General features: G+C 42.1%; 1 long non-coding RNA gene across 1 annotated transcript; it reads left to right on the plus strand.

Moving 5' to 3' along the window:
- The first annotated feature begins 1,106 nt into the window (after nt 1-1,106).
- Nucleotides 1,107-4,702, plus strand: LOC125008403. Its single transcript, XR_007112887.1, has 4 exons — nt 1,107-1,249; nt 2,390-2,476; nt 3,042-3,131; nt 3,543-4,702. It is a non-coding gene; the product is annotated as an uncharacterized LOC125008403 (long non-coding RNA).
- The last annotated feature ends 9,013 nt before the right edge of the window (nt 4,703-13,715 follow it).

A 13,715-nucleotide genomic window follows, 5' to 3' on the forward strand; every position in this document is an offset into this window, starting at 1 on the left:
CGTCTACATTGTAAAAATATTTTTGTTTGAAAGAAAAGAGAAGTAAATGGCTGCATTACTAAGAAACAACTGGAATCCAGACACCGAAACCTGGTGTTGTGGTTCACATATTGTTTCAGGTAATATTCATTTATACTGTATTTTTTGATTAAGTTGTAACTTAAGGAGGGCTGTCGAGCTTGTGGGTGTTGTTGATGTGTGACGTTACTTCTCAGTAAAACTCTTAGCGTTTGCATAATTTATTTAGCTATATTTATCATAACTGAAATCCACTTTTGCAACTACATACTAGTTTGTATGGATCAGGGGTCGGCAACCCGCGGCTCCGGAGCCGCTCAATGACATTGAATGCCACACCACTCACACTCATGGTCATAACATCAAGAAACATTTAACTCCCACAGCGCATTGCAGCACACATACTCCTTGCTATCGAGTGTTTAATTCAAATGTATTTCACTTTAGTTCGTTAGTTTAAAAAAATATATATATATAATTCTAAAATTGAATTTATGGTGATCTTGTAACTTTTGTCGCTCACAATATACGTCACGACTGCCGATGTGCGACACCCGCCGGCAGGTCCGGTCCAGCCCGGTATTTATCGAACTTTTCCACCGCAGGTAAGCCAACCATGGATAAATCCCAGTTATGTATGCACAAATACAATTTTGTTTTCTATGTAGCAGTTCTTTCATTTCATAAATGCAACACACTATAGTTTTTTTTACACATAGCATAGAGGTAAAAACGATATATGCAGTGTTAAGTTCAACTTGCTTTTCAGAGTTCAAAATGTATTCGTATGCATAAACAAAATTTGGTTTACTCTGTTGCAGTTATTTCATTTCATAAATGCAACACGCTATAGTTTTTTATACATAGGCCTAGCATAGAGGTAAAAACGATATATGCAGTGTTACCTTCATTTTAGATGTCCAAGGGGTTTTGTGGTTCCCAGTGTTTTCTTTTCTGTGGGAAACGGGTCCAAATGGCTCTTTGAGTGTTGAAGGTTGTCGACCCCTGGTATAGATGATTGTTGAGTTCAGTTGTCTTGAAATCCACATCGCTGTATTTACATAATACTTCACCTTTTTTTTAAGCACTCAAGGGGGCGTGGCCCAACGCGGAAGTGACGTCAATGTATACCTTCTATTAGGAGAAAGATACCGGTGAAATCCCGATGGGTTGAGAGCGGATTTTATGGAATGACTTGGTTTCCCCACAGTGGACTTTGTCTTCCCTTAAGGTAAAGTTAAGTTGCAAACTCACTTCAGCTTCTCACTTCAAATGTCTCCTTGCACACCTCCCTCATACACCTGCATCACACATTCGCAACACATTTGGAACTGAACAAGTTGAAATGTAAATGTTTGACAGATTTTTATTTTTATTGTAATTTGTGAGCTTCTTATATTGAGCTTATCATTCCCAACTAACAGAAAAACCTGTTTGATTTATCACCCTTCTAACATCATTAACATAAATTTGATCTTTATGTGTGTTGAAATACAAACATCTTTAAATACAACTAATTTCATTTATAGAACTAAATTGAAACTTGTGGTGTAGTCTTTTTGTTTATGCCGTTTGTAGCACAGCTATTGAGTTAATCAGGCTAATTCTGAATCCCCCAATTTTGAAATTGACGGGATGACAATATAAATTACTCTGTCTGGCGCCCAACTATATTGTTGATTAAGCCTACGCTACATCTCCCACCCCCCTAAAAAGGACAAACAGTTAACAGCGATTAAAGCCTTTGTTGAGAATACATGAAAATGTCACATACGCCATTGCTCCTTTTTTTTTTTTTTTTTTTTTCCTGTGTATTGCTTGAAACAGGTTGAAACACGTTCTATAATGAAATCTAATAAGGACTGATTGTGACATTACCAGGCTCAATCATTGGTGTGTCGAGTTCTGCAGCCTTTCAGGAATAATTTGCCAACAGCTGGCGTGCGATACTCAATGAAATCCTCTTCACAGTCTTGATAAAGTATGTAGTGTGAGTTGTGCGAATTAAATTCTGAACCCATTTACGGATTCAAGGAGTTTGCCGTTTAAAAGTTCTAAAAGCTTTTGGAACAGGTTTTACCGGCTGCATCTGTGCCTTCCAACTGGCACTTATGTACGACTCTGAGCCACCGTATATGCACATACAGTTCTGTAAATGCTACTTGATCGCTAATGCATTTTCCTCCCGATGCCTCCTCCATGAAATGGGCGGGGCTTGAACACATGGGCATTGGGCCCACCCTTGGTTGGATGTGCACTGCGAATTATTTGAACTTTGCTAAGTACAGACAAGGATGCATGTTGAGAAACACTCTGAGTGACTGCATCGGTTGCGTTACAAGTATTGGCATTCTTCTTTTTTGTGTTCCAGTGTTGTTAAGATCGCAGCAAACTTTGCCTCCGACAACCAGAAACATCCCAAGAAGCGATCGGAATAGTTATGCAGCTTCATCAAAAGGTAAAAATGTCCTTGCTCTTGACATCTTCTCAGCTTTGGATCAATCCAGTATTTTGCTTTAAAAAAAAAATGGGAGAACTGCAACATCATCCTCAGTTATATCTTGAACATCAGTCAGTGCGAGGCTTCTGCTTGTAACCGCTTTTTGTGGGCGGACAGATTGATAAATGCACGTTCAATAAATACAGACACAAGATTCAGTTTAGTTGTCAGGGGACTTACACCTCAGGATTAAAAGTAGACTGTAGCCATCACCAGGAACAAAATTGAGCAGCAAAAAAGGAAAAAAGAAAAAAAAAGAAATCAAGAAACTTTTTCTCGCTTGAGCTCTTAATTTCAGACACATCCTTCGGGTCTTCTTCATCAAACGGAGCTAAGAATGAATATCACACTGAATATTTTTTAGCGATTTGGGTCAAGCGGCTCTCTAATTTGAAAACAAAATGAAATATTGATGCGTGGTATTGTTGTCCGCTGCCCACGTTGGTTCACAAACCTCGCAGGGAGGGAAAAAAAGTAAATTCTCCGTCTTATTTACTCCTTTTCATCTGCACTGTTTCTCCAGCTGAAATTGGTTCCACTGATAACTGCTCGCAGCCAGGTTTGTGGATTATTTGGAGAGGAATGAACACTAATTCTGGAGGCGAATGTTGCAGTGAGTACACCAAAAGACGCATTTTGGAGAGATTTTGTTTCTTTCAGAACTGCAGCGACGCCCCTTTCTGGTGTTCGTCTCAGTGCTAAAAGCAAAACAAAACAAAAAGGGGAAAAAAAAGAGTAACATGTGGATGATTTGGAACATTTTTCAAGCGTTTCTAGTCGTCTCATCAGACTGCTCATTGTTTTTTTCTTTATTCCGCTTGTCAGCCACACCCCCCGTCTTTTTGACGTCTTTTCATTTTCATGCTCTCTTTATTGTGCGTCTTATTGATATGTCGCGATCAATACAAGACAGTTTGCAATTCTGTCACTCGGCAAAACAAAACTGGGTAAAACAAATAATTAGCGGGTCACGGGCATTATTGGCTTCGTCCAATTATATCTGACTCTCTACCTGTCTCGGCAGCGCGTCTTTCTCCTCTTTTTTAACGTCCGCACACATCCGAGGAAACGGGTTGCAGCCTGCGGTGGAGCCTCCTTCGTTATTCCGCGAGCAAAGCAGGGTTCAGCCCCGGACTATCATCAGCCGGTGTCATGTGGGACGCACATGAGCGTGAATCCGGCAAAGAGAAAATTACTGCGATGCATTCAGGTGTCCTCTCAGCCATGCGTTCAGAGCGCTTCCAAGGGGCTCAGGGAGAGGCAAAGTGGATGTGACAGGCTTAGATTAAATGCCAGAGACGGGGCGTTTCTCACACACACTACAGCCTCCTGGACAGCAGCCTAATTAGGCACTTCCATGCTCTGCCATCAGCTCTTCCAGCAAAAAATGCTCCTTCCAAAAACACATTTGTTAATGTAACAAAATGTAACGCTGCAGTGGATTGCTGGAGAGATTTTCTGAAAACAGTCCAATTATCCCTTTGAATTCCTTTACCGCAGATTGATTTCGCAGTTTTAATAAAAATTTACGGTGGCTGAACTGCGCTGTTGTTTGTATTATCTCGCTTCTCTCATCCTCGCCCGCCTCTGGGGGAGAGAGGAGATGCGAAGGATCAGGTGGCCCCGCAAATACCTGTAAGATCAAATGACGTTTTTTTTCTTTTTTTTTGTCGTTTTTTTGTTTTTTTTTGGGTTGCGGTTTTGTTTTTTTGCTATCAGTTCCCGTATTACCGTAAGAACATGTCAGTCTGTATCACCAAGAAGAAGGTCAGGTTTTTTTTTTTTCATTCTTTTAGAGGCACAACAAATACAGATACCATCTCCTCCTCCTCAGGTAAAACGTTCTTCTCGGATATTATCACGTCAAGTATAGGGCAGAATTATCCGCCGTGATATCTGCTCGTACGCCTCAGCGCAGACGTGCTGGACAGGGGAATAAATCTGATTATGGAGTGCGTGGGGTAATGTTCAATAATAAAAAGTATTATTTGCCAAGATCAATGTGTGTCGCCATAGCGATAAAGTACAATGAATAGAAAGTGCTGGGAGCCTGCAGTAAATTTTGATGCGTTGTGATATTGAACACATTGTGACAACATACTGCTCGCCAGGGCTGTAAAACATCTTCCAACAGGCTGTTGAACATCCGCCCGCTACATTCTTACACACCACGGCTGCCATACATCAAGCCCCGGCCACGGCATGCAAAGGCTAAGTGTGTGAGGGATTACATGGCAAGGAGCAAAATAGGACAGCGCTACGTATTTATCAGAGGAGAGGGAGGGGCGGGGCGGGGGAGGCATTTTGCGTGGGAGGGCAAATTAATGGTAAACTGCCTGCGCGTATATACGTGCGTTTGCGTGTGACAGAAGGTGGATGGGTTCCATCAGTCACTCAATTACAGCTCAACGTGACAACGTGACATGAATCCGCGTGACTGATGGTTGTGCCGAGTGTTTCGTTTCGGTGGCGTTCGCCGCCGACGCTCGCCGAACCGACGCGAAACTTTTTTGCCCCATCTGCCTGCCTGCCGTGGAACCCGGACGGCGCGAGCCTCGCTGCCCTCAAAGCCTCGACTGTTGGGAGGCTCAGAGTATTTAAGAATGTTATCTCTAATGCACAGATGTCTTAAAGGTCCCGGTGGAATAGGCCTGCAATTTTCCCTCCTAATTAAAAATTAATTAAATCGGCAGTGGCTCTAGCCAGGCATAAAGCTGAAGGCCGCCGCAGCCGCCACAGGAAACGCAATCATTTATTTAACTCAATTACAGGAAGCCACAGCAGGCTCCCGTGCCACTGATGTCCACCTGGAGAGTCGGGGGGGGGGGCGGCTTTTACCAAGCGTCCCGCCCGACCGTCCCCTCACGCGCTCGCCTCGGCGGCCCCCGACGCTCCCCTGCTCTTGCTCGAGCGTTGGGTGAGAAAGGCTGTGGGCTGAAGCTGCTTGTGATTCTGCCCGCGTCTCCCCCCACCCCCCCACCCCCCCTCCGACTGTTGTGATTAATAAATACATATAGTCATAGAGATATCCTTTGTCACCTGTTTCCCTCTCTCCTCCCTGGGGGCTGATTTGGGGTGATTGATCAGAGATTCAGACACAGGATCAATAAGGCTTTCACCTCTCCCTTGGCAAGAGCAAGGGGCTCAGCGATGGCCCACTATGCTGTCCAATTATTCAGTAATGGAATACTGGAACCTGCCCAAGACGATTAACACAGTGGACACAGGGGATAGCAAGTAGGACTGCTAATTGTTGGGTTATATTGTAAACAGTGACAACAATGCACTGGCCTCATTCCCCCCTTTTTTTGTTTCTTTAATGCGGAAGTGCAACCATAGCACTTCTCTATTAGGGCCTAAATATTCCTGGGCCGCAGACACGGTAATTGCACTGTATCTACTGTCTGTGTGCAGCTGTTGTGACCCCTGCACTCCCAGTCATCCGCACTATTGACAGTCAGGGAATTTAAGCTTACAGTGGGCTTACGCTAATTGTCATTTGCCCGAGACGCAAACGTGCCCACAATGCGAATGGGATCGGGTCTGTTCATTAATTAAAGTCAACACGCCTCGTCCATAGGTAAATTCGGCTCGCCTCTCATCAAGACCCCGGCATAAAATCAACACGGATGTGAGGCGCCTCGCGTCGTTTGACCTCGCTTGTCAAGTTTGCAAATGTCATTACTAAAGGAAACAGAGAAGTTAAAAGCGTTTGAGACGGGCCCGTTTGAACAGGGATAAGGATCCCGCTCCTAATCTTTTCCTCGTCTTTCTTTCTCACAAATGTTTGCGCCCCTCTAGGATGGATGAAGTTCTGAATTTTCCACAGCTTTGTGTTTAAAAAAAAAAAAAAAGAAAAAAAAAAAAGAAATCGAAATCTCCGCAGACGCAGAAACTGTGCAACACGGCTCGTGGCCGCATTGACGGCGATAGATACCTACGGACTCGCCGCATCATCTGCAAGTTTCACTGCTCACTGGTTTGTTTGATTATTAATTAGCCCGAAGTGAATTCAGGGGTTTTTTTAGACATACATTTGTATGTATGAATTAGTTCTGCTACATCGCTACTCAGTGAGATGTCAGTAATCACAGCTCTAAGTGTGATGAGCTACGCCCTTTCTCATTATGAGCAAATCACATTATTCTGTTCTGGTGATTAACACTGTTTACTGATTTTTTTTTTTTTTTCTACCCTGCTCTCAGGGTACACTGTGCTGAAGATAACCTCAGAGCTCAAACAACCAAAGACCACCTTCTACTACACTTGGCAGAGTTCAGCTTATTCTACTTACCTTTGAGGCACGGCACAAACCACATACAGCACTGTTTTATATTCCCACTATTGTAATGCAATATGTTCAGGCTTTGTAGAAGAGAAAGCAGCGCTCCGCTGGGAATCTCAGCGTTTGGATGTTTCAGTACCCAGTGTTACAGAGCTCATGATGATGTACAGCAGCTCCAGACAGATACTAGCGTGTGATGTAGCTGCCTGCAGATATGCCTTTGGTTGCCTGCAAAGCAGTCTCTGGGGTTCAGGGACCTCTGGTGCTCTGTGCTCCACCAGTTTTCTGCTACATATCATCATATCATCAGGGCAGACCTTCGAGACAGAATCGACTGCTGTACTGTATCTCATATATACACATGAGAACACAGGAGGATGTGTTGTTGTTGTTTTGTTTTCTCTCTCAGAAATACTGTGTTGAACATTGTGCTGCTTACTGTATGTACAGTGAGCGAGCTGCACGGTTTGTACAGTATACGAGGATATACGTATTCCTCTGATCGCCTGTCTGGCTTCTACTCACCCTTCCCACTGGTCAGAGAGAAAAAAAAAAAAAAGTAATAAGCGAAAAAATAAACAGCTCTTCTTGTTAAAACCTGCGTTACGAAACATAAATTAGAACATGACTAAAGCCACCGTGAATCAACTCATTCATTCTCTCGCACGTCTATAGAAAACAACAGGGAAAAAAATAGTCATGTCAAACAGTCATGCAGTGCTATTTATGTTGCTCTGCCAAGTGATTCACCGTGTTTCATAACCTGCTATTTTCACTGTAGCTACATGCACAGTATAATGCGCTGTGGCAATGTTGGCACTAACTGTTTAAGCCAAAAGAAAAAAAACAAAAACAAAAACACTAAATCAATTTTAGCTTCGGTTATGCGGTAGCAGCCTGCGAGTCTCACACTGTCTCTTAATTGGAAAAAGAAGCCATTGTATGTTGCTTTCAGTGTGGAGTCCGCTTTTGATCTTTGTTACATTTCTGTTGTTAACAAAGAGCGGATGAAGAATGTGACCGGTGGTTTAGGGCTCCTCATCCATTCAGCTGCTGTCGCCCGTTGTTAATAAGGAAAATTGCTGAAGGTAAAAAGCGACGTTAAGTGTCTCATTACTCCTTGGTTTAGATTCCCCGCGTCTCTGATGATCACCATTCCACTCCGCTGTTATTTGCATATTTGACAGCTTACTTTTTAATTACCGTGATGATCGGTTCTTAATGAACAGCTTCTAATGAACAATGGTTTGATGAAATTCTCCGCCATTATGCGGTTAAAATAAACTCCACCTTAACCAACTGCACTGGTGAAACGCTGCTTTCAAGTCAATGCATCGATCAATAATCCTAGTCCTAGTAGTCTGTCCTTACAACACAGAGCTGGATCATTTTGCATAACAAATACTGCTTGTACTAAGTATTCTTTATTTGCCATACAGACTGTCAGCTTTTATTCAAAAGTCCAACTTTCACCTGAACAACTTTCGGCTGGAATTACTTGTTCAAATTCAAAATTTAATGTCTGTAGCACAGCAGAGCTTTTGAAGTTTTCCTTGTGTCCGATGTAGGGAAATTCAGTGCTACACTACATGAGCTGAGAGAAATTATGTGTCTTCAAATTCATTCACAAATTGATTCCCACTTGTTTTGAGCAGTTGTGTTAAACAGAGCTCCTTTAATTAAGACTACTGCTACTCAGTTCATGTTGATTATTGTGGTAAAGCTACACAAATAGGCCTATAGAGACACTGGGTTGCCTTGGTTACCATACAGCAAAGCAGAAATCCCACACACGCCTCTAGGTGAACTTTTACTTTGCTCACAAGGCAGGCCAGCCATTGTTAGCGTTAACATAACAACGCTTTCCCGGTATTTCGTACATGCCAAGATCGTAGCAACGCGTTCGCAGCTCGAGGATGGACAGTATTGTGTGTCTGTGACCTATTTAATGCGAGGTGACAAGCAGTATGTTTCTGAAGACGTTCCAATTCCAATTTCCTACCAGGAGGTAGCAATTTCCCAATTCAAATGAAATTGAAGAACTGAAAGGATCTGCAGGGTGATAATCCCCTGGTGGGTTCGTCCTTAATAATGGCATCCAGATCATTTGAGGCGGGCGAACAAAGCAATTGTTTGAGACCTTGTAAAAACAACAACAACAACAACAACAACAACAACAAAAAACTAATTGGGAAATGGGATCCCAAGATGATTACCTTTTGGTATTTATTTTTTTTCACTTACAACCGCAAACGCCGCTGATTGGATCCATTGCTTTCAATGAAATGTTTTGAAAAATTTGATTCACAGTCAAACCATTAAAATATGTTAAAGCTTTTACTTTAGTAAGGGGTAGCCAATGTCATTTATTTACGTCTTTTGCTTCAAATGGAACTCGTGAGCTCCTGTACACGACATGGGAAGCTGTGTACACAGGATGCCTGAGAACATGGCTGCTTGGCAACTGTTGCTTCGACGGGTAACGGGTAATTTAAATGCAATAGTATACAATCTATCAATATGTTTCTCAGACAAACATAAAACTACTATGCTTACAGCGTATAAACTCTTGTTTTCTTCCCATCTGACATTGTAAATGCTACAGAAGGTGGAATTTTTGACAAGCTGTGCTCCAGCCTACACAAGACCAGGAAACTGAAACCGAAGGAGCTTTCTTTTCTTTACTATTACTTACGGTCTCTGAACTCTGTCATGAAATGCGCTTGCAAAGGCCTCGGCTCATTAATGATGATGATTTTGCTGGGTGAAACTCTGGAGGCTATAATATTAAATCTTTCTAAAGTTATTAGTTAAAAATGCAGGTTTAGGTACAAAGCTAATAATCTGATATTTTGCTTCATTATAAGGCTAACCCCCTACCCCACCCCAAAAAAGCTCTGAGGCTTTCATATTCCATCAATTTCATTTTAAAGCACACCAAATTTTTTAGTTTTACCTGCAGTCAAATCTGGCTAATATTATGGCTTTGAATAAATGCAGGGATAAAAATAGTTATGTTTCTGCTCATGGGATAAGCTGTCTAAACGTTAGATCAACTCCACCTGATAACAAACTGTAATTTCATGACTTCTTGCTAAAGGCAAAGTCATGAGATTGACTAGAGAGCGGGATCCCAGCAGCCTTGTTTGTCATCATTGTCCTTTGAGTCTGATTGGTTCATGGGTTCATTGCTTGAGGCCTTGCATTGTGTAACCGTGTGGCTTTTTTTTTTCTTCTTTTTTTTTAATCAATGAATAATTTTATTGGCCTAATATTGCAGGCTGTGAGCTCTTCAAGCTGAGCGGTGGTACATGTGGGAAATTGGTTCTGGAAATTACTTTTTTTGTATTTATGTAAATGTCAGATTTCTCCTATTTAAAGTTCCGACCTTTTCTGAGAAGTAATATTCAAACAAAATGCTGTTTTTATATCTCGCACAATTGCTTTATTACAAACCTCTCTCACACCATACACACAGAAGGGGGAAAAAAAATGGCTGCATGTGTGTGCGGACTTTGAATTGCCCTCTTCTGTCCATTTTTTTTTTTTTTTTTAAGCATGCATTCAATTCCAAGAGTCAGACAACAACAACAACAACAACCAAAAAAACAAAGCACAGGAGCAAAGCCGACAACTTAACGTGGCTCTTGTTTGAGAGTTTCAACAGCTCAATCCAGCGTGTCATCCTTCTCCTCTGAATGTTTTCACGGGGGTGATACAGCAAATGTAAAGGTATCAGGTGTGAGCCCGAAGCCGGAGGAAAGGTCATATGGTGAATTAATAACAACACCGCCCCGCTCACTCGTGGCTTTAATAATGTCACTGTCTTAATTAACTCACCCGTCACGTGTCAGGCGGGAAATCCGTCTCCGTTGGGAAAAAAAAATATCCACGGAACAGTTTAACAAGGTTAAAGCAAAGAGGTGGAAGAGTTTAGAGAAAGTGTGTGTGCACGTATCTGCCAAGGGCTGTAGGCGGTCATGGTGCTGACAAGCCGTGTGTGAAAGCGTTAACAGAGGAGTGTTTAACACCTTGCCAGCCGATCGTGGATCAACGGCACTGTGCTCGCTCGCGCTCGGTGGACTCATTGATGCCCCTTGTTTCGACTCCATGGTTCCCGTACGACATTGAAATCCAGTCCACAGCATTATCAATGGATGCGTCATCCACAGACACACACACACACATATATATAGTACACCCATTGCTTCAGTGCAACTCAATACCCCAGAGTTGTAGGTTGGTCTTAGCCCTTCACTTCTTGTTTGGATCAAACTTGGCAGGAGGCTGCAGGGTTTCCTCTGTTCTACCACACACATTTTTGGTCGGATGAATACAGCATGTTCCATAAACAGCATGTTCCATAAACAAACTTAAAAACCACTGAAGTCGAACTTATGGTACGGTTACTTTTCTGTGTATCAATGTGATGTCCAAGCGAAAACCTCCAACAGGAAGGCATCTGATCAGTCCCATATTCCTTCAGGATAAGACAGTGGCGGTGATCACATGGACTCCATAATTCCGCTAATAGTCAGAAAACTACACGAACATGTCAGAATGACAAATTCTGGTCGAACTGGCTGCTCTGGCTAGATTTCAACGACCTGTCAATATGATTGAGAGAAGTAGCTCTGGTTGGAAATAATTCAGAAGTCATTGATACATCCTTTTCTACAAGTTTTTTTTTTCCCCCACCTCGGGTAAACACTGGGTCTCATGACGAGTTGCCGAGGGGAAATGTACCAATCAGCCACTAGATTAAAACCACTGACAGGAGAAGTAAATAACATTGACCATCTTGTGACAATGCAATGTTCTGCTGGGAAACTTTTGGACCTTGCATTCATGTGGATATTCTTTAGACATGTACCACCCACCTCGACCAGACGACGCACCCCCACCCCATAACAATGGCGCTCCTTGATGACAGCAGCCATTCCCAGCAGGATGCAGCCTGACACAGGCACACACACAAAATTGGTTTTGGAACAACTCAAAAAAACAGGACGCCCTCAGACGACCCATGTCCATTACACAGCGGGAGCTCTATTCTCATTGATGGTTTGCACCATTTTAAAGCATACACCGTATCTCAGATCAGTTTATTTATTTAGCGTCTGTGTAAACAGTTGAGCTTTAATCAGAATTATTTAAATTGGGCTGAGGAATTATTGTCCATGTACAATGCAGTCAGCAAACATATAGCAAGGTGGGCATCTAGAAGCCAAAAGGCTAACTCAAGCTAATTGCCCTGTAGCTTAATGTAGGAAATGATGCATAATGTCCTTGTTGAACTTGTGGTTTTAGACGCCACCTGCTTTGACACTGCAGCACTTTTTGTTATCGCCCGCCTCCTCCCGTGTCCTGCATTTGAGTCCTACCCCTTTAAACCTTAAACTGCGACACTATGGTGGTTTGGATTTGGATTTGATTGACAGTTGCCTAGCAAGATCAACAAACTACCTCAGAAACTGACCTCAGAGCGTGATTCAATAAAGCCCTTTTCTGATTGGTGTGCAGAAAAGCCTGACATCACATTTTTTCTCCCTCCCAGTTCAAACCGGAGATAAGAGCAGAAACACAAAAACAAATAAAGAATTCTCTCAATTTAAAATGAAAAAGAAATATCAGCTCCATCTTTGGCAGAAAATAATGTTCTTATGGACTCCATCACTCACAGTAAAAAGCAGAGAGAGAAAGTATGCAGCCCGGGCCTTTGAGGTAGACAGACAAACGGTTTTGACTCACACCTACCTTTGTCCGAGGGATGAAAACCTTCAAATAGACCCAGGATGTTTTTCGCAACTTTATCTTTAATATAGCAGTTTGGGGGAATTTTGAAGAGAAAGGGAAAGGAAACATTTTTGGTCATGAAGCTTTGTAAGGAGAAAAAGAAAAAAAAAATAACACGATCAATCAATTCTGGATTAATAAGTCACTCTTTTGTTGTTCTCTAACCTATCCACTCCCTCAAAGTAATTTGGAGCTAAGGGCAGTCTCAGCTTATTTCTCACTGTGATATGGTGAAAATAAAAATGGGTGCAGAAAAATAAAAAAAGAGTTGAACTACATCATGGATATAAGTATTCCACACTCCAATCAGAACAAAAGTGTAACCACATAATGTGAACTGACCTGGGAGTATTGAAGTTTCCATTTAAATTGAGACTGGTGTAAACCTTTGATAATCTTTACAATAGGAACATTTAAACTTCTGCCAGCCATGTAAATGCTCAATCCGATGTTTTCTCTTTTGCGAGAACAGATACGTTCTTTCTGCGCACGTCTTCCCCACGTGGGATAGACATCGCGGAGGGAAACATGCTGGTGGCAAAACAACGAGACGCTCAAAGACGTCTGAAAGGACGAACGGAAGCCGAAATCGATGCGAGCAGTGCCGTTGAAAGCGTGGGTCTGTCTTGTTTCATCTGGGTCATCTTCTTTCATTGAATGAATTCAATAAAGCTGGGGGGAAAAAAACTTTTTGTGTTTCCTACAGATTTGACTCTTCAGGGCGGCAGAGCCACTTTCTGAAAAGAGTTCTCCTCTGGTGTGGTAAACACACAGACAGACTGTTGTCAGGCAATTTTTTAGCATCCATGTAAATCAGAACTTTATTAATCCCAAGGGGGAATTACTTTTTGTTACAGCAGCTCCTACTCAAGTGTGCCATAAAGAGAAATATAGGCAATAAGAATATGTCTAAGTAGGCAATTTAAATAAGAATACAGGCATCAATGTAATTATATATGTATATATATATATTAAACAATGTGACGTTTTTTGAGGGGCGGGGCTTAGCTGGTGGCAAAACATCTCAAACACTACAGCCTGTGAACAACAGTTAGCATATTTGACATGAATGGACGAGAGAAACGCAAGTTTTAGAGAATATACTAATACACTCAC

Source organism: Mugil cephalus, chromosome 5, assembly GCF_022458985.1.
Source record: "Mugil cephalus isolate CIBA_MC_2020 chromosome 5, CIBA_Mcephalus_1.1, whole genome shotgun sequence".
Classification (NCBI taxonomy): Eukaryota; Metazoa; Chordata; class Actinopteri; order Mugiliformes; family Mugilidae; genus Mugil; species Mugil cephalus.